Source organism: Anomaloglossus baeobatrachus, chromosome 10 (genome assembly GCF_048569485.1).
Source record: "Anomaloglossus baeobatrachus isolate aAnoBae1 chromosome 10, aAnoBae1.hap1, whole genome shotgun sequence".
Lineage (NCBI taxonomy): Eukaryota > Metazoa > Chordata > Amphibia > Anura > Aromobatidae > Anomaloglossus > Anomaloglossus baeobatrachus.
Window position 1 is genome coordinate 201204911 of NC_134362.1, and position 18973 is coordinate 201223883.

Consider the following 18973-nt stretch of genomic DNA (forward strand, 5'->3'; position numbering starts at 1 on the left):
CGGGTGCTCAGTACTCGTACCTAGTGTTGAGCGGGCACTACCATGCTCAGGTGCTCAGTACTCGTACATAGTGATGAGCGGGCACTACCATGCTTGGGTGCTCAGTACTCGTACCTAGTGATGAGCAGGTACTACCATGCTCAGGTGCTCAGTACTCGTAACTAGTGATGAGCGGGCACTACCATGCTCAGGTGCTCAGTACTCGTACGTAGTGATGAGCGGGCACTACCATGCTCGGGTGCTCAGTACTCGTACCTAGTGTTGAGCGGGCATTACCATGCTCAGGTGCTCAGTACTCGTACATAGTGATGAGCGGGCACTACCATGCTCGGGTGCTCAGTACTCGTACCTAGTGATGAGCGGGCACTACCATGCTCGGGTGCTCAGTACTCGTACTTAGTGATGAGCGGGTACTACCATGCTCAGGTGCTCAGTACTCGTAACTAGTGATGAGCGGGCACTACCATGCTCAGGTGCTCAGTACTCGTAACTAGTGATGAGTGGGCACTACCATGCTCGGGTGCTCTGTACTCGTAACTAGTGATGAGCGGGCACTACCATGCTCAGGTGCTCAGTACTGGTAACTAGTGATGAGCGGGCACTACCATGCTCGGGTGCTCAGTACTGGTAACTAGTGATGAGCGGGCACTACCATGCTCGGGTGCTCAGTACTCGTAACTAGTGATGAGCGGACACTACCATGCTCGGGTGCTCAGTACTGGTAACTAGTGATGAGCGGGCACTACCATGCTCGGATGCTCAGTACTCGTAACTAGTGATGAGCAGGCACTACCATGCTCAGGTGCTCAGTACTGGTAACTAGTGATGAGCGGGCACTACCATGCTCGGGTGCTCTGTACTCGTAACTAGTGATGAGCGGGCACTACCATGCTCGGGTGCTCAGTACTGGTAACTAGTGATGAGCGGGCACTACCATACTCGGGTGCTCTGTACTCGTAACTAGTGATGAGCGGGCACTACCATGCTCGGGTGCTCTGTACTCGTAACTAGTGATGAGCGGGCACTACCATGCTCAGGTGCTCGCTACTCGTACGTAGTGTTGAGCGGGCACTACCATGCTCAGGTGCTCAGTACTGGTAACTAGTAATGAGCGGGCACTACCATGCTCGGGTGCTCAGTACTCTTACGTAGTGTTGAGCGGGCACTACCATGCTCGGGTGCTCAGTACTCTTACGTAGTGTTGAGCGGGCACTACCATGCTCGGGTGCTCAGTACTCGTACGTAGTGTTGAGCTATACCTTTAATAAAGCAGCTGATGAGCTACAATAAGGGAAATTCTTGAAGGATCCGGCTTTACCCAACGTCTGCATGTTTTGTTGCGAGCGGGGATATAAATAGGGGCAGGATTTTTCTCGTGAACAATTCCTGATTACATCCCCATTATTTTCTGTTCTAATAATTTCCTGTCATGCTCCGGCTAGCACTTGGCAGATGCGTGTCACCGAGGTTTTATTTTTAGGAATCGTGCGCCAGTCTTAAAAAATGGGGATTTTTTTTTCTTTCTCAATTTCAATAATAATAATTCTTTGAAGACTTGACATCGACTGCGCATTAAACCGCGGTGGGAGGAAGACGGGAAAAAAAAAACGAAAAATGTATTTCAGGTCCAATGTGTTGGAGCAAAAAGATTCATCTTCATCTTTGTACATGGCGGGCGGACAAAGGGAGACGCGGCTAATTCATGTGCAAATGCGCCTGTCGGGGAACGCGCGGAACCAAAAAAAGAAAATAGAAACAAATTATTCAAACCCTTTCTATAGGATTTCTGAGCGCGGACACTTTCCCCTCCGATACTTGTGCAGGCGAAACAAGACGTTTTAAGGAACAGAACGAGAAGAAGTGTCTTGTGCTTATTGAGGGATATAATGGGCACAGATTTGCGCCATGGAAGTGCGCGAGGCTTAACACAGCACGGCCGACTAACGGGGCTGCTTGCAACAGAATTCTGGCTTCATTTGTGCCAAAAAAAACCTCTTTCATGTCTTAACCCAATTACCGTATTTTTCGGAATATAAGACGCACCTTTCCTCCCAAAACTTTGGGAGGAAAATGAGGGGTTCGTCTTAAAATCTGAGTGTAGATTACTGGGGGATGGTGAAGGTAGGGGCAATGCTGTGCGCTGTGCTGCTCTGTGCCGGAGCTCCAGGGTTCTGTGCGGCAGGGACCTGTGCGGCTGGCAGCGGCGGGCATCTGTGCGGGCGATGATGACGGTGGCATCTGTGCAGCCGGCGGTGGTGGGCATCTGTGACGCCCTGGCCTATCAGGTCGTCACAGGGTATTGTGCAATCTGCCCTTCTGTGCAATATTCACCTCCTCCTTGGTTAGGGGGTCCCTAACCAATAGTGTTGCCAAAACCAGCTAATCAAAATCCTAGGTACACTCTGCACCACACCCACCAGACACACCAGTGGACGGTCTGAGTGGAATAGGGTCGCCCACTTGGGGTGTTGGTAAGGGGAGGTCAGGAGTGTCAGGAGCAGAGAAGTGTGGTGTTGGAGGTGATGGAGAGAGGAGGTCAGGAGCTGGACTCCTTGGAAGTACTAGGTAGCAGACGTTGGCCTGGGCCTGGTAGGAGCTGGACCTCCGGTCGCAGGGGATCATGACAAGGGGCACGGTATTGTCGTGGCGGACAGCCGGTGGCCTTGTACCATCACCGGGCTGGGACCAGGATACAATGGGGTACGTGGACCCAAGGTCAAGGAGTAGCTTCAGGCAACCTAATAATTCACCCGACGAGAACGGAGCCTTCACGATCCGCTCTCCACCCGCTCCAAAATCGGGGAACTAGCACAACGAGGGGGATAGGACTTTCCACTAAAACAGTCCAGAAAATCCCAAGCGTGAACCCTGAGAGAAAGCTCCCACAGTTAGCCACACTGGCGAACGGGACCTGATTAGTTTCAAGCTACCAGGGCCAACTAAGAAGTAGACAAAGTGCCAGGGAGAAGGTCATAGATCATCAAACAAAACCACTGGGGACGGGACCCAAATGAGCTCCCCTCAGCGGCAGCGGTGTCCAGAACTTTGGTTTACTAAGTTGTCGCTGTCAGCTTTATGGACTGAGTGAGTACGCAAGTGACCCTTACCTCCCCAATGGCATCTCCCTGTCACCATCACCGAGTCCCGGGGCATCCCCCCTACCAGTGGAGGGGTTAAACACCTGTCTGCCTACTCCATTGCCACCGGGTACTCCCAGCTGCAACGGTGATACTCCACCTTACCACACACCACAGGTGGTGTCACGAACTTTAAGTACACAATCCCCTGTAAATACCCCCTTTATTTGAGTGGCCACACGACCCCCGGGTCCAGACGCCCCACGAGCCACCGCAGATCCAGATCCGAGCAGCCCAGCTGCTGACGTGGGGGCGGCACACATCCATGTGGCCGGCGGCGGTGAGTACTTCAAATAATGGCGCCCAGAGTCGGCGCATGCGCAGATGGAGATCTCAGCTCAAGCTCTCATTAGCGCAAGCACCGACTCCGGCCTCCATTTCTTTGAAGCCCCAGCGCAGAGCAGAGCCCAGGGCTCCAGGACGGAGCAGAGTCCAGTGCCCCACCAAAGAGCAGAGCCCGCAGCTCCAGGACAGAGCAACACCGCAGCCCGCAGTGAGTATGTATCTGGGACCCCCCCTGCACCACCCGCAGCATCACCTACTCCAGCACTGCCCCTGCCTCCTGTGACCACCGGATTATAAAACGGACCCCGTGGGTTTTTTTTCCTTTTTCTTCTCTTTATATTTGGGGTGCATTTCATAATCCGGTGCGTCTTATAAAACAAAAATACAGTATATTATGTCTTAGTCTGGAGGCATCATTACAGAATCTGTTTGACCTAAATTGTGCCAAATTGTAATGCTGCCACCAGGGGGAGCCAGAGCTCTGTAGCATAATACACTACACAGAGCAATGAGAACCAGGAAGTGAATTCACAGCGTTCTCATGCATTACCTCAAAGCACAGCTGAGAAGCAGAGCATGCAAGGAATAGTCACACAGGCTGGGTCAAACACCGTACGGGCAGAAGCAGGGGACCGGAGGGACGAGCAAAAGCGGAGTCAAAGTCAGGCCAAGGTCAGTACCAAAGGAAGCAACCGAGTGGGGAAATAGGAGAGGGGACAGAGGACAGGAGGGACGACCAGGGGATGGAACACAGACAAGGGCACGGGGGCACAGGAACAGACAGATCAGGATATCACTCACAGGACCAGCAATCACAGGCAAAGCAGTGCTAAGCTTATAGCCGGCACTGGTTCACTGGAAATGCCAGCTTTTAAGGCATCCAGGGTCTGGAAGTGAGGCTTGAGAGAAGGCTCCGCCCCTAGCCATGTGGACAGGGAGGCGAACCATGACAGTACCCCCTCCTCAAGGGGGGGCCACCGGACCCCCAGGCTTCCCAGGATACTTTCGGTGGAAAGCCGCAATTAACCGATCGGCCCCCACGGATCGAGCCGGCACCCAGGACCGGTCCTCCGGACCGTAACCCTTCCAATGAATCAGATACTGGAGGGAACTACGAACCCAACGAGAGTCGAAAATACGCTGAATTTCGTACTCCTCCTCGCCGTCCACCAGTATCGGAGCCGGAGGGGTCTGAGAATCCACCACGGAAGGAACAAATGGCTTAAGCAAGGAGGTATGAAACACATTGGGAATACGCAAGGTCTGGAACAGTTGCAACCAAAAGGCCACCGGGTTGATCACTTCGATGATCTCATAGGGCCCTATAAACTTAGGACCCAACTTAGCAGACGGAACCCTGAGCCTGATATTCCGAGTGGACAACCACACTTTGTCCCCCACCTGAAAGGGGGGTCCCAGAGAACGGCGTTTGTCCGCTTGGAGTTTCTGGGACTGTTGAGCCGTCACGATGCACCGCCGTACCTCCTTCCACACCTCCCCCGGATGCTGAACGATGGAGTCGGCCCCTGGACACCCCGAATCCACTCTAGAGAAGGTCCCGAAGTGAGGGTGAAACCCGTAATTACAGAAGAAGGGAGAAGTTCCCGTAGACTGATGGACTCTGCTATTGAATGCAAACTCCGCAAGGGGCAAAAACGTACACCAATCCTCCTGCTGAGCAGAAACCAAGCACCGCAGGATTTGCTCAAGGGTCTGATTTGTCCTTTCCGTCTGCCCATTGGACTCGGGATAATAGGCGGATGAGAAGGACAACTCAATTCCCAACCGCCTGCACAAGGCCCTCCCTCCAAAACCGAGAAATGAATTGTACCCCCCGTCAGACACAATATTCAGGGGCAACCCATGTAACCGAACCACCTGGTCAATAAAGTGGATGGCAAGGGCCGCAGCAGAAGGTAGACCGGAGAGGGGAACAAAATGTGCCTGTTTACTAAAACGATCCACCACCACCCAGATCACAGTCATACCATTTGAGACAGGGAGGTCCGTAATGAAATCCATGGACAAGTGGGTCCATGGTCTTTCAGGAACAGGTAATGGAACCAGTTCCCCGGCCGGCCGGTTACGACATACCTTAGCACGGGCACATGTAGCACAGTCAAACACAAACCGAGCAACATCTGAGTGAAGAGATGGCCACCAAAACAGTCGAGCAACAGCCCTGCGAGTGGCTGTAACTCCAGGATGGCCATTAAGTACGGACTCATGGAACTCTTGAAGTACCCGTAACCGGAGGTGCAAAGGGACAAACAGTTTAGTGTCTGGAGCGGAAGATGGCGCTGAGGACTGGGCCTCCCTGACCTCAGCTTCCAACTCGGATGACAAGGCAGCGACCACCACCCCTCGTGGAAGAATGGAGGAAGGAGGCTCTGGAGGTGACACCGGGTCCAAACTACGGGACAGTGCATCTGCCCTCACGTTTTTAGACCCCGGCCGAAAACTAATACAAAAATGAAATCTAGAAAAGAAAAGAGCCCACCTCGCTTGTCGAGGCGTCAAGCTCTTGGCGGACTCGATATACGCGAGGTTTTTATGATCAGTGATGACAGTAATACGGTGAACAGCACCCTCCAAAAAATGCCTCCATTCTTCGAATGCCAACTTTACCGCCGATAATTCACGGTTACCCACATCATAGTTCCTCTCAGCCGGAGTGAATTTCTTGGAGAAGAACGCACATGGTCGCAGATTAGTCAGAGTAGCAGGGCCCTGAGAGAGAACAGCTCACACCCCCACCTCTGAGGCGTCCACCTCCACAATAAACGGCGCCTCGAGGTCAGGCTGTACTAGGACCGGGGCGGACATAAACCGGTCCTTTAACTCAAGAAAGGCCTGGACAGCCGTTTGCGACCAGTTCTGCAGATCTGCCCCTTTCCGTGTAAGGTCAGTCAATGGCTTGGCAATTTGAGAGAACCCCTTAATGAACCTTCGATAATAATTTGCGAAACCCAAAAAGCGTTGTAGCGCCTTGATATCCCTGGGTTGCACCCAATCCACGATAGCCTGCACCTTTCCTGGGTCCATTTTAAACCCATCACGAGAAAGGAGTAACCCAAGAAAGGCTATTTCCTGAACAGAGAAAACACGTTTTTCAAGTTTAGCAAACAGATGGTTATCACGTAATCTCTGTAATACTGAGCGAACATGCATAATATGTGTATCTCTATCGGCAGAATAAATCAAAATGTCATCGAGATAGATGACCACAAAACGACCAAGAAAATCAGAGAAGATATCGTTGATGAAATTTTGAAACACCGCAGGGGCATTTGTTAGACCAAAAGGCATCACCAAATTCTCGAATAACCCCTCTGACGTCAGAAAGGCCGTTTTCCACTCATCCCCTTCTCTAATACGGATAAGATTATAGGCCCCCCTGAGATCTGGTTTGGTAAACCACCGGGCTTCAGAGAGTTGGTTGTAGAGATCAGGGATGAGTGGAAGCGGATACGTGTTTTTCACAGTAATTTTGTTTAATTCTCGGAAATCGAGACATGGCCTTAATCCTCCGTCCTTCTTCTTTACAAAAAAGAACCCAGCAGCCACAGGGGAAGAAGAAGGACGGATATGCCCTTTATGTATACTATCAGATATGTATGATTTCATAGCAGCCCTTTCTGGACCCGAGAAGTGATATAAACTGGCCTTGGGCAATTTGGTATTGGGAAGTAAATCGATGGCACAGTCATATGGGCGATGAGGCGGCAAAACCTCGGCCTCTGTTTCCGAGAATACGTCTCCGTAGTCCCTCAGGTATTCCGGAAGACCCTCAGGACTTACGGAGAACACAGGTACAGATTGTAAACACCTTTTATGACAAGCAGGACTCCATTTGACTATGGTACGACACTGCCAATCAATAACGGGATTATGTAACCTTAACCATGGATACCCCAACACTAATCCAGAAGGGAGATTGGCCATTACAAAACAAGAAATAGTTTCAGAATGCAGATACCCGATCACCAGAGTAAATTTTTCAGTAGCAAACCGAATGAGGTTTTGAGGCAGCGGTGTTTTATCAATTGCCAGGAGTTGAATGGGTCCTTCTAACCTCACTGTCCCTAACTCTAGTCTTTGGACCAACTCAGAGTCAATGAAGTTCATAGCGGACCCACAGTCAACAAAGGCAGTAGTAGACCAGACCGACTCCTTGACCCGGAGGTCGACATTCAGAAGTATCTTATTGGAGGAGAGGAAAGGTACCTGATAGTCTGGGCAACCTCCTCGACCGTTACCCAGACTTAGAAGTTTCCCGACGACTGTTTAGCGGAGGGGCAAGCCGGGCAGTCTTTCCTCCAGTGTCCATGGTGTCCACAATAGAAGCACAGCTTGAGATCCCGGCGTCTTCTCCTCTCCTTCTCATCTGGACTGATGGCTCCAACTTCCATCTGTTCCATAGCCGGCAAAGAAGGTGCCCTAGGTAGAGGGGGCAGAATCTCACGCATGGTTCCCCTTCTTTCCCGTAATCTGTGGTCCATACGAACTGCCTCCGTCATCGCATCATCCAAAGTGCTGGGAGGTGGGTGCAGAGCCAAAGCGTCTTTCAGTGAGTCCGAAAGACCTCTCCAGAATTGGCACCTGAGTGCAGAATCATTCCACCGTACCTCAGTGGACCACTGCCGAAACTCAGAACAATATAGCTCAGCAGTGTGGTTTCCCTGAGTGAGACACATAATCCTGTCCTCAGCCACCCGTACACGGTCTGGTTCGTCATATATCACCCCGAGGGAGTCAAAGAAGAGGTCAACCGAATGCCGTTCCGGGGCCGAAGGGGGTAGGGAAAATGCCCAGGTCTGGGGACCCCCTCTAAGTAACTATGGGGAGATAAGGTATGCACACCAGTGACTAGGTAAGGGGAATACATGAAATAGCAGAAACTGCTGTGTGAATACTGACTTGAAAAATCCAATAGCTATATGCAAGAGTGAAAATGTGAAAAATGGAATCTGCATTACTGCCATGAACATATGAATCAAGAGAAATTTAGCTACTGAATTGATCAATGCAATAGAGCCCCAACACTACGCCAAAGTATTTCTCTACGTTGGGGTCCCTAGCTTGTGTGTGTCCTCTCATGCAGTTAAAAATCTTACCGTGTATGGGAAGCTGAGACCCAGGCTATTTATGCGTATGATATGGATTGGCAATAGGTGTGGTTGGGGAGGGTTCACAAACGAAAAAATACTATGTTTAGCGGATATATCCCTAAACTTTGGAGATCTTCTTCTTCAAGGTGTTGCATGGAGACCTGCTTAGTCTTCATTGTTGTGTTTGGAGATCTCCATGGTCTTCATGGTGTTGTTTGGAGATCTCATTGGTCTTCATGGTGTTATTTGGAGATCTCCTTGGTCTTTATGGTATTGTTTGGACATGTCCTTAGTCTTCATGGTGTGGTTTAGAGATCTCCTTGGTCTTCATTTGGTGTTGTTTGGGGATCTCCTTGATCTTCATGGTGTTGTTTGGAGATCTCTTTGGTCTTCATGGTATTGTTTGGAGATCTACTTGGTCTTCCTGGTGTTGTTTGTGGATCTCATTAGTCCTCAGTGTGTTGTTTGGAGATCTCGTTGGTCTTCATGGTGGTGTTTGTAGATCTTCTTCAAGGTGTTGCATGGAGACCTGCTTGGTCTTCATTGTTGTGTTTGGAGATCTTCATGGTCTTCATGGTGTTGTTTAGAGACCTCCTTGGTCATCATGGTGTTGTTTGGAGATCTCATTAGTCTTCATGATGTTGTTTGGTTAGTGGAGCCTCTTCTTAATGATGTTGCAGCTTCTATGGCCATTCAGAAAAGGTGTGTATATCCTGACAGACCCCGGGACACTTAGATTGCTCTCAGGTGGACTTCCTTTCAATAACCATGTGAATCATCAAGGTAAGTGCTTACATCATACATTTTTAGGGGCTTCATAGCAAAAGGGGTGAATTCATTTACACGTCAAATTTTATTTATCACATAAACTTAATTTTTATCTATATTTTTCTCACTTCACTCCCCCAACGTAGACAATTTAGTGTTGATGTATCCCACACAAATCAGGTTAAAAAACTTTTTAAACACAGGTTGTAATGGAACAAAATAGGTAAAAAGCCAAGGGCGTGAATACTTTTGCAAGGCAAGTCCTTTCTTTTGCTACACTTTGTCTTCAGTTGAGTTCTGTGCGGTGTTCTGTGCCTTTAAGTGCGTCGAGCCTGAGTGATGATTGTTGGTGTTTCGTCGTGAGGTGCAGAATAATGAGCTCGGTGCTGCCGAAAACATCATTATTCTTGTTTGGATAGGATTGTTTTTAAAATTAAATTACCTTGACTTATCTATTTCTCCTCAGACGACACATTCGGCAGTGGAAGTGTGAAATATTTTGGTGGAACTAATATTTGTGGTGCTAATTAAAGATGTTTATTAATGATTAATAGTGGAATGGATATACTTCATACACAGGTGGGAAAGACGCGAGGAGTCAGGTATAACGACGCACCCAAGAAGAAGAGGCGACGCGGGGGCTTTAAACAAAAAAATAGAAGGATGGATGAATAAATAGAATTAATAGATTAATCATTTTCCATCCCCAGAGTTTGTGCCTCATTAGTAGGTCTCAGGTGTGAATGGGGGGAGGGGGCGCAGGGGTGTTACATTTGGTGTTATCTCTCACACACTCTCTCATACTGGTCACTGCAAGTTCAACATGGCTCCTCCTGGCAAAGGATTCTCCGAGGATCTGGAAAAAAAAATTGTTCTCTACATAAAGATGGCCAAGGCTATAATACGAATGCCAACTCCCTGAACCTGAGCTGCAGCATGGTGGCCAAGACCATACAGAGGTATAACCAGACAGGATCCATTTACAATAGGCCTCGGAATGCAAGTGCACATGCTCAGTATCATATGCAGAGATTGTCTTTCCAGAATAGATGAATGAGTGCTGACACATACAAAGATATATAGATAGATAGTTTTGCTGCTATGCCTCTGAGAGAGTGTTTACTGCAGCTACTCCTCTGGTGCAGCATGCTTTACAGTTACTCCTCTAGTACAGCATGCTTTACAGTTGCTCCTCTGGTGCATCATGCTTTACAGTTGCTCCTCTGGTGCATCATGCTTTACAGTTGCTCCTCTGGTGCATCATGCTTTACAGTTACTCCTCTGGTGCAGCATGCTTTACAGTTACTTCTCTGGTACAGCATGCTTTACAGTTACTCCTCTGGTGCAGCATGCTTTACAGTTACTCCTCTGGTGCATCATGCTTTACAGTTACTCCTCTGGTACAGCATGCTTTACAGTTACTCCTCTGGTACAGCATGCTTTACAGTTGCTCCTCTGGTACAGCATGCTTTACCGTTACTCCTCTGGTTCAGCATGCTTTACAGTTACTCCTCTGGTGCAGCATGCTTTACAGTTACTCCTCTGGTACAGCATGCTTTACCGTTACTCCTCTGGTGCAGCATGCTTTACCGTTACTCCTCTGGTGCAGCATGCTTTACAGTTACTCCTCTGGTGCAGCATGCTTTACCGTTACTCCTCTGGTGCAGCATGCTTTACAGTTGCTCCTCTGGTGCAGCATGTTTTACAGTTACTCCTCTGGTACAGCATGCTTTACAGTTACTCCTCTGGTACAGCATGCTTTACAGTTACTCCTCTGGTGCAGCATGCTTTACCGTTACTCCTCTGGTACAGCATGCTTTACCGTTACTCCTCTGGTACAGCATGCTTTACCGTTACTCCTCTTGTGCAGCATGCTTTACAGTCACTCCTCTGGTACAGCATGTTTTACAGTTACTCCTCTGGTACAGAATGCTTTACCGTTACTCCTCTGGTGCAGCATGCTTTACAGTTACTCCTCTGGTGCAGCATGCTTTACCGTTACTCCTCTGGTACAGCATGCTTTACCGTTACTCCTCTGGTACAGCATGCTTTACCGTTACTCCTCTTGTGCAGCATGCTTTACAGTCACTCCTCTGGTACAGCATGCTTTACCGTTACTCCTCTGGTACAGCATGCTTTACCGTTACTCCTCTTGTGCAGCATGCTTTACAGTCACTCCTCTGGTACAGCATGCTTTACAGTTACTCCTCTGGTACAGAATGCTTTACAGTTACTCCTCTGGTGCAGCATGCTTTACAGTTACTCCTCTAGTACAGCATGCTTTACAGGTGCTCCTCTGGTGCATCATGCTTTACAGTTGCTCCTCTGGTGCATCATACTTTACAGTTGCTCCTCTGGTGCAGCATGCTTTACAGTTACTCCTCTGGTGCAGCATGCTTTACAGTTACTTCTCTGGTACAGCATGCTTTACAGTTGCTCCTCTAGTGCATCATGCTTTACAGTTGCTCCTCTGGTGCATCATGCTATACAGTTGCTCCTCTGGTCAATATGCTTTACAGTTGCTCCTCTGGTGCATCATGCTTTACAGTTGCTCCTCTGGTGCATCATGCTTTACAGTTGCTCCTCTGGTGCATCATGCTTTACAGTTGCTCCTCTTGTGCAATATGCTTTACAGTTGCTCCTCTGGTGCATCATGCTTTACAGTTCCTCTGGTCAATATGCTTTACAGTTGCTCCTCTGGTGCATCATGCTTTACAGTTGCTCCTCTGGTGCATCATGCTTTACAGTTGCTCCTCTGGTGCATCATGCTTTACAGTTGCTCCTCTGGTGCAATATGCTTTACAGTTGCTCCTCTGGTGCATCATGCTTTACAGTTGCTCCTCTGGTGCATCATGCTTTACAGTTGCTCCTCTGGTCAATATGCTTTACAGTTGCTCCTCTGGTCAATATGCTTTACAGTTGCTCCTCTGGTGCATCATGCTTTACAGTTGCTCCTCTGGTGCATCATGCTTTACAGTTGCTCGTCTAGTGCATCATGCTTTACAGTTACTCCTCTGGTACAGCATGCTTTACAGTTGCTCCTCTGGTGCAATATGCTTTACAGTTGCTCCTCTGGTGCATCATGCTTTACAGTTGCTCCTCTGGTCAATATGCTTTACAGTTGCTCCTCTGGTGCATCATGCTTTACAGTTGCTCCTCTGGTGCATCATGCTTTACAGTTGCTCCTCTGGTGCAATATGCTTTACAGTTGCTCCTCTGGTGCATCATGCTTTACAGTTGCTCCTCTGGTGCAATATGCTTTATCTGACCCTATTACTCCTTGCAAGAGAATAACAATTTTGCCAAAACTAATCCCACAACAGCAACAGATTTACAGCAAAACCATGAATATTAGGATGGAAGCTTCAAACATTAATATCCCCTATCCATGTATAGACCCCTTCCCCTACAATCAGTCAAATGTCCTCAGGAATGACGCTGCCTGTACAATCTATAGGGCGGCTGTATTGTCTGAGCTCTGGGAGAAAACAGAAACCAATTAAGAGTGCGGCAGATCTGTAAAAGGTGTCATCTCCCCCTTCTCAATGCAGCAGTAAAGGTTTTTTTCTCTCATCTGATGGGGAGGGGGGAGTATTTATAGTGCGGAGTATTGAGCGAGCCTCGGTGTCACTCACATTGTAATATGTTTGAATGACAGGGATAAAATTAGTCAGCGACTCCCCTGCTCGGAAGTCGGTGATTTGTTTTCATTAGGTTTGCTGTTTTGCGAGCCGGTAGATGTGTCTGGTTTGCAATATTAGCCGTTCCCCGTCTCCTCACTCAAAGCTTTCCTCTACTCATTTACAAGAAGGAAAGGAATGGAGAAGAAACTAATGAAAAATATTTATAATCCTACATAATATCATCTAGACGAGAAAAAAACACCAGTATTATAGTAGTATATTCTTGTACATAGGAGCAGTATTATAGTAGTTATATTCTTGTACATAGGGGGCAGTATTATAGTAGTAATATTCTTGTACATAGGGGGCAGTATTATAGTAGTTATATTCTTGTACATAGGGGGCAGTATTATAGTAGTTATATTCTTGTACATAGGGAGCAGTATTATAGTAGTTATATTCTTGTACATAGGGGGCAGTATTATAGTAGTTATATTCTTGTACATAGGGGGCAGTATTATAGTAGTTATATTCTTGTACATAGAGAGCAGTATTATAGTAGTTATATTCTTGTACATAGGGGGCAGTATTATAGTAGTTATATTCTTGTACATAGGGGGCAGTATTATAGTAGTTATATTCCTGTACATAGGAGCAGTATTATAGTAGTTATATTCTTGTATATAGGGGCAGTATTATAGTAGTTATATTCTTGTACATAGGGGTAGTATTATAGTAGTTATATTCTTGTACATAGGGGCAGTATTATAGTAGTTATATTCTTGTACATAGGGGTAGTATTATAGTAGTTATATTCTTGTACATAGGGGCAGTATTATAGTAGTTATATTCTTGTACATAGTGGCAGTATTATAGTAGTTATATTCTTGTACATAGGGGCAGTATTATAGTAGTTATATTCTTGTACTGTCAGGGCCAGGTGTACGGGCAGGCCCAGGAGGTGGATCCACTGGACCGAACTCCTAGATGGTAGCAAAGAGTCCGGCAGCTGGAGCACTAGAAACAGCAGAGCAGTCCTTGCACACAGGTATAGCGGAGAAGTCCCTGGGACTACGGAGTTACGGGTGGTAGTCCGGGTGACGCAGCTCCGGTTCGGAAGCCGAGATGATGTCAGGCGGGGTCCGGAACCTTGGGAGCAAGAAGACGGGTCACCGCAGGGATCCGAGGTGGTGCGGACTGTCAGGATGGCAGATGGACAGCGTTCGGGTTTCAGGATACGGCAGACTGGATGGCGAAGCAGGCACGGCTCTACAAAGAGAGATAGGTGAGTACGAGCACAGTAACACCAGGAGACCTGACTCCTAGCTCAGGGAACACGAAGATCAGGCCCCGCCCCCTTGGACAAGAACCCCCTTTATACCCCGTACCTGTCTAACCTCATTTCCTGTTAATGGGCGCTGGCCCTTTAAGAAAGGGTCAGTGACCGCGCGCGCGCCCTAATGCGCGCGCGCGCGGCCCGGGTGCCAGAAGCCAGGGAAGGAGGCTGAGAGGAGGACGCAGGGGAGCCGAGCAGGGCCTGGGAGGCCGTCGGGTGCCGGGATCGGCGGCCAGGAAGCCCAGGAAGGACGGGCACAAGGAACTGGGACGCGGGGAGCGTGGCAGGTGAGCCGGGGAGCGGGGCAGGGGACCCGGGAAGGGGAGCCGAGGACCCGGGGAGCGTGACAGTACCCCCCCCCCCACGCCCCCCTCCCCGCAACCGAGACATGAAGGCACGGATCAGAGGAGTGCCCACATTCTCCCTGGGTTCCCAGGATCTATCCTCAGGACCATACCCCTCCCAGTCCACCAGGAAGAACTGCCGGCCACGAACAGTCTTCATGGCCACGATATCTCTTACCGCGTAGATGTCGTCCTCAGCAATAGGAGGAGGAGCCGGGCTGGCAGCAGCGGAGAAGGGACCAAGGAACACCGGCTTGAGGAGAGAGACGTGGAAGGAGTTGGGTATTCTCATCGTGGCCGGAAGCTTCAGTTTGTAGGAGACCTCATTGATCTTGCTGAGGACCTTAAATGGCCCGATGTAGCGAGGACCCAGCTTGTAGGAAGGAATCTTCAGTCGGATGTACTGGGAAGCAAGCCAGACCAGGTCACCAGGAGAGAAACACGGAGGGTCTAGACGCCTTTTGTCAGCGTGTTTCTTCATCCGCTGGGAAGCGCGCCCAAGGGACGCCTTGACAGAGTCCCAAATGGTAGCGAAGTCACGGGCTACAGTATCAGCAGCAGGGACATCCGAAGAAGGGGATATAGGCAACGGGACGGAAGGCTGTAGTCCGTAAACGACATGGAAGGGAGATTTGGAGGACGACTCACTGACGTGGTGGTTATGGGAGAACTCAGCCCAAGGCAGAAGCGTGGACCAGTCGTCGTGATGGGCGTTGACATAGTGACGTAAGAAGGATGTCAAGATTTGATTGACCCTCTCCACTTGGCCATTAGACTGAGGATGGTAAGCGGAAGAAAAGTCCAGAGTCACTCCCAGATGTTTGCAGAGAGCCCTCCAGAAGCGGGAGGTGAACTGAGTTCCTCTGTCGGACACGATGTGGGAAGGAAAGCCATGTAAGCGAAAGATGTGTTGTATATAGGCTTCCGCGAGTTCCTGAGCAGAGGGCAGTCCGGGCATAGGGACGAAGTGAGCCATTTTGGAGAACCGATCCACCACGACCCATATGACTGTGTGTCCGGAGGATACTGGCAAGTCCCGTAATAAAGTCCATCGCTATGTGTTGCCATGGAACTGAGGGTATCGGCAGAGGCAGAAGACGGCCATAGGGCAGGTGTTTGGGCGTCTTGTTCCTGGCACAAGAGGGGCAGGCAGAGACAAAGGCGGCAATGTCCGTGCGAAGGGATGGCCACCAGTAATGGCGTACAATCGCACCCCATGTTCTCTTCTGGCCTGCATGGCCGGCTGTTTTCGAGGCATGACCCCAGTGTAACACTTTTTCCCTGTCGGTCTCAGAGACATAGGTCTTCCCGGGTGGTATCTGGGCCAGAGTGACAGGAGCCACCGGAACAATCTTGTTAGGAGAGATGATAGGTTGGATAGTCTCTTCCTCCTGCTCCAGGGGCATGAGAGACCTAGACAAGGCATCAGCGCGTATATTCTTGTCCGCGGGTCGGAAATGAAGCTGGAAGTCAAACCTGGCAAAGAATAAGGACCACCTGGCTTGCCGTGGGTTCAGTCGCTGAGCGGACCGCAGGTATTCCAGGTTCTTGTGGTCCGTGTAGATAATCACGGGGTACACTGCTCCTTCCAGGAGGTAGCGCCACTCCTCCAGAGCCAGTTTGACCGCTAATAGCTCTCGGTCACCGATGGTGTAATTACGTTCAGGTGCTGAGAAGCTTTTAGAGAAGAAACCGCAAGTCACCATCTTCCCGGAGGAGGATTTTTGCATGAGCACTGCTCCGGCTCCTGAGGAGGAAGCATCCACCTCTAAGGTGAACTGGCGGTTTAACTCTGGTCGGTGGAGTACAGGAGAGGAGGCGAATGCTCGCTTCAGGGAGCAAAATGCGGCGTCGGCCGCAGGTGACCAGTCCTTTGGATTAGCCTCCTTTTTGGTCAGAGCGGAGAGAGGAGCAGTCAGGGCGGAGAAGTGAGGAATAAACTGGCGGTAGTAGTTGGCAAATCCCAGGAACCGTTGGATTGCCTTCAGTCCAGAAGGGGGAGGCCAGTTGAGAATGGCGGAGACCTTCTTGGGATCCATCTGCAGCCCAGTCCCCGAGATGATGTATCCCAGGAAAGGAAGAGAAGACTGCTCAAAGACGCACTTCTCATATTTGGCGTAGAGACGATTCTCTCTCAGTCTTTGTAGAACCAGCTTTACGTTCTCTCTGTGGGTCTGGAGGTCCGGAGAGAAAACAAGAATGTCATCCAGATAAACTACTACACATACGTAGAGGAGGTCCCGGAAAATGTCGTTCACCAGTTCTTGGAATACGGCAGGAGCGTTACACAGACCGAAGGGCATCACACAGTATTCATAGTGCCCATCGCGAGTATTAAACGCGGTCTTCCATTCGTCCCCAGAGCGGATACGAACTAGGTTGTAGGCACCCCGAAGATCCAGTTTGGTGAACACACGGGCTCCTCTGAGCCGATCGAACAGTTCGGGGATGAGCGGTAGAGGGTACTTGTTTTTTATAGTAATCTGATTCAAGCCCCGGTAGTCAATGCATGGGCGAAGGTCACCCTCTTTCTTCTTAACGAAGAAGAAGCCTGCTCCCGCAGGAGAGGAGGATCTCCGGATGAATCCCTTTGCCAGGCTTTCCATGATGTAGGTGGACATGGCCCTGGTTTCGGCTGGAGACAACGGATATATCCGTCCTCGAGGTGGTGTTGTTCCTGGGAGCAGGTCAATGGCGCAATCGTAGGGACGGTGTGGCGGAAGTACCTCAGACTCCTTCTTGTCAAAAACGTCCGTGAAGGACCAATAGGCCGAGGGCAGACCCGGTAGGTTCTCAGGAACCGGAGGTCGTCGGACTGGTTGTATAGACTTTAGACATCTCTCATGACAGGCAGAGCCCCAACGGGTGATTTCGCCAGTACCCCAGTTGACTGAGGGTTCGTGTGTTCGCAACCAAGGAAGTCCCAGCAGGACTTGGTGGGACATGTGTGGAAGGACGTAGAGAGCGATGTTCTCGGTGTGCAGAGCACCGATACGCAGTTCCACCGGCTTCGTGATCCAGGAGATGGTATCAGAGAGGGGTCTCCCATCCACCGAGGCAATCAGTAGGGGCTTCTCGAGTAGAGTAACAGGCAGCTGGTATTTGTCCACCGTGGCCTGCTGGATAAAATTGCCTGCTGCTCCGGAGTCGAGGTATGCCTCAGCCGTGAAGCGCGTCTCTCCTGTTGATACTTGTACCGTCCACATAACTGGGTCGGAGAGAGTCCCAGCACCTAGGGTGGCCTCTCCTACCAACCCTAGGCTTTGGAGTTTCCCGGCCTTTCCGGACAGGAGCGTAGGAGATGTGTGTCCCCTCCGCAGTAAAAGCAGAGGCCCTTGGCGAGCCGCTCTGCTCGACGTTGGTCAGACTGTCGTACTCGATCAACCTGCATGGGTTCGTGGACAGGAATCCCAGCTGTAGATGACTGTGGCACAGAGGACTTCTGTGGCGGAGAGGAGTGCTGTACCGCACGTCGCTCACGAACCAGCTCTTTGGAGCGCTCCTGAAAACGAATGTCCACTCGCGTGGCTAGGGCAATCAGGGCATCTAGGGTGGAGGGCATGTCACGACCCGCCAACTCATCTTTGATGCGACTTGACAGTCCTTCCCAGAAGGCGGCTGTCAGGGCCTCATTATTCCACCCGAGTTCAGAAGCCAAAGTGCGGAAACGGATGGCGTATTGGCCCACCGTCAGTGTTCCTTGACGTAGGCGGAGAAGTGATGAAGCAGACGCAGAGGCGCGTCCCGGCTCGTCAAAGGTACTGCGAAAGGCCTGCAGGAACTCTTGAAGATCCTTGGTCATGGGGTCCTCCTTCTCCCACAAGGGGTTCATCCACGCCAGTGCCTCGCCCTCCAGGTGAGACATTATAAAGGCGACCTTGGCTTGGTCGGAGGCGAACAGATGGGGCAGCTGCGTGAAGTGAAGGGAGCATTGGTTTATGAAGCCCCTGCAGGTCTTGGGATCTCCAGCATAACGAGGAGGTGACGCCAAACGGAGTCGGGAAGCATCCGACGCGGCTGCCACTGGTGCGGGAGCCGTGGATTGCCTAGTGGGAGACCTGGGTGCTGCAGGCGTCATTGATGCTTGTAATGTGTACAAGCGAGTGTCCACGGAGGTCATAAATTGCAGCATGCGGGTCTTGACTTCACGCTGGCGTTGGAGTTCCTCTTGCAGGGCCAATAGTGCTGCAGCGGGATCCATGGCCTGATCTTACTGTCAGGGCCAGGTGTACGGGCAGGCCCAGGAGGTGGATCCACTGGACCGAACTCCTAGATGGTAGCAAAGAGTCCGGCAGCTGGAGCACTAGAAACAGCAGAGCAGTCCTTGCACACAGGTATAGCGGAGAAGTCCCTGGGACTACGGAGTTAC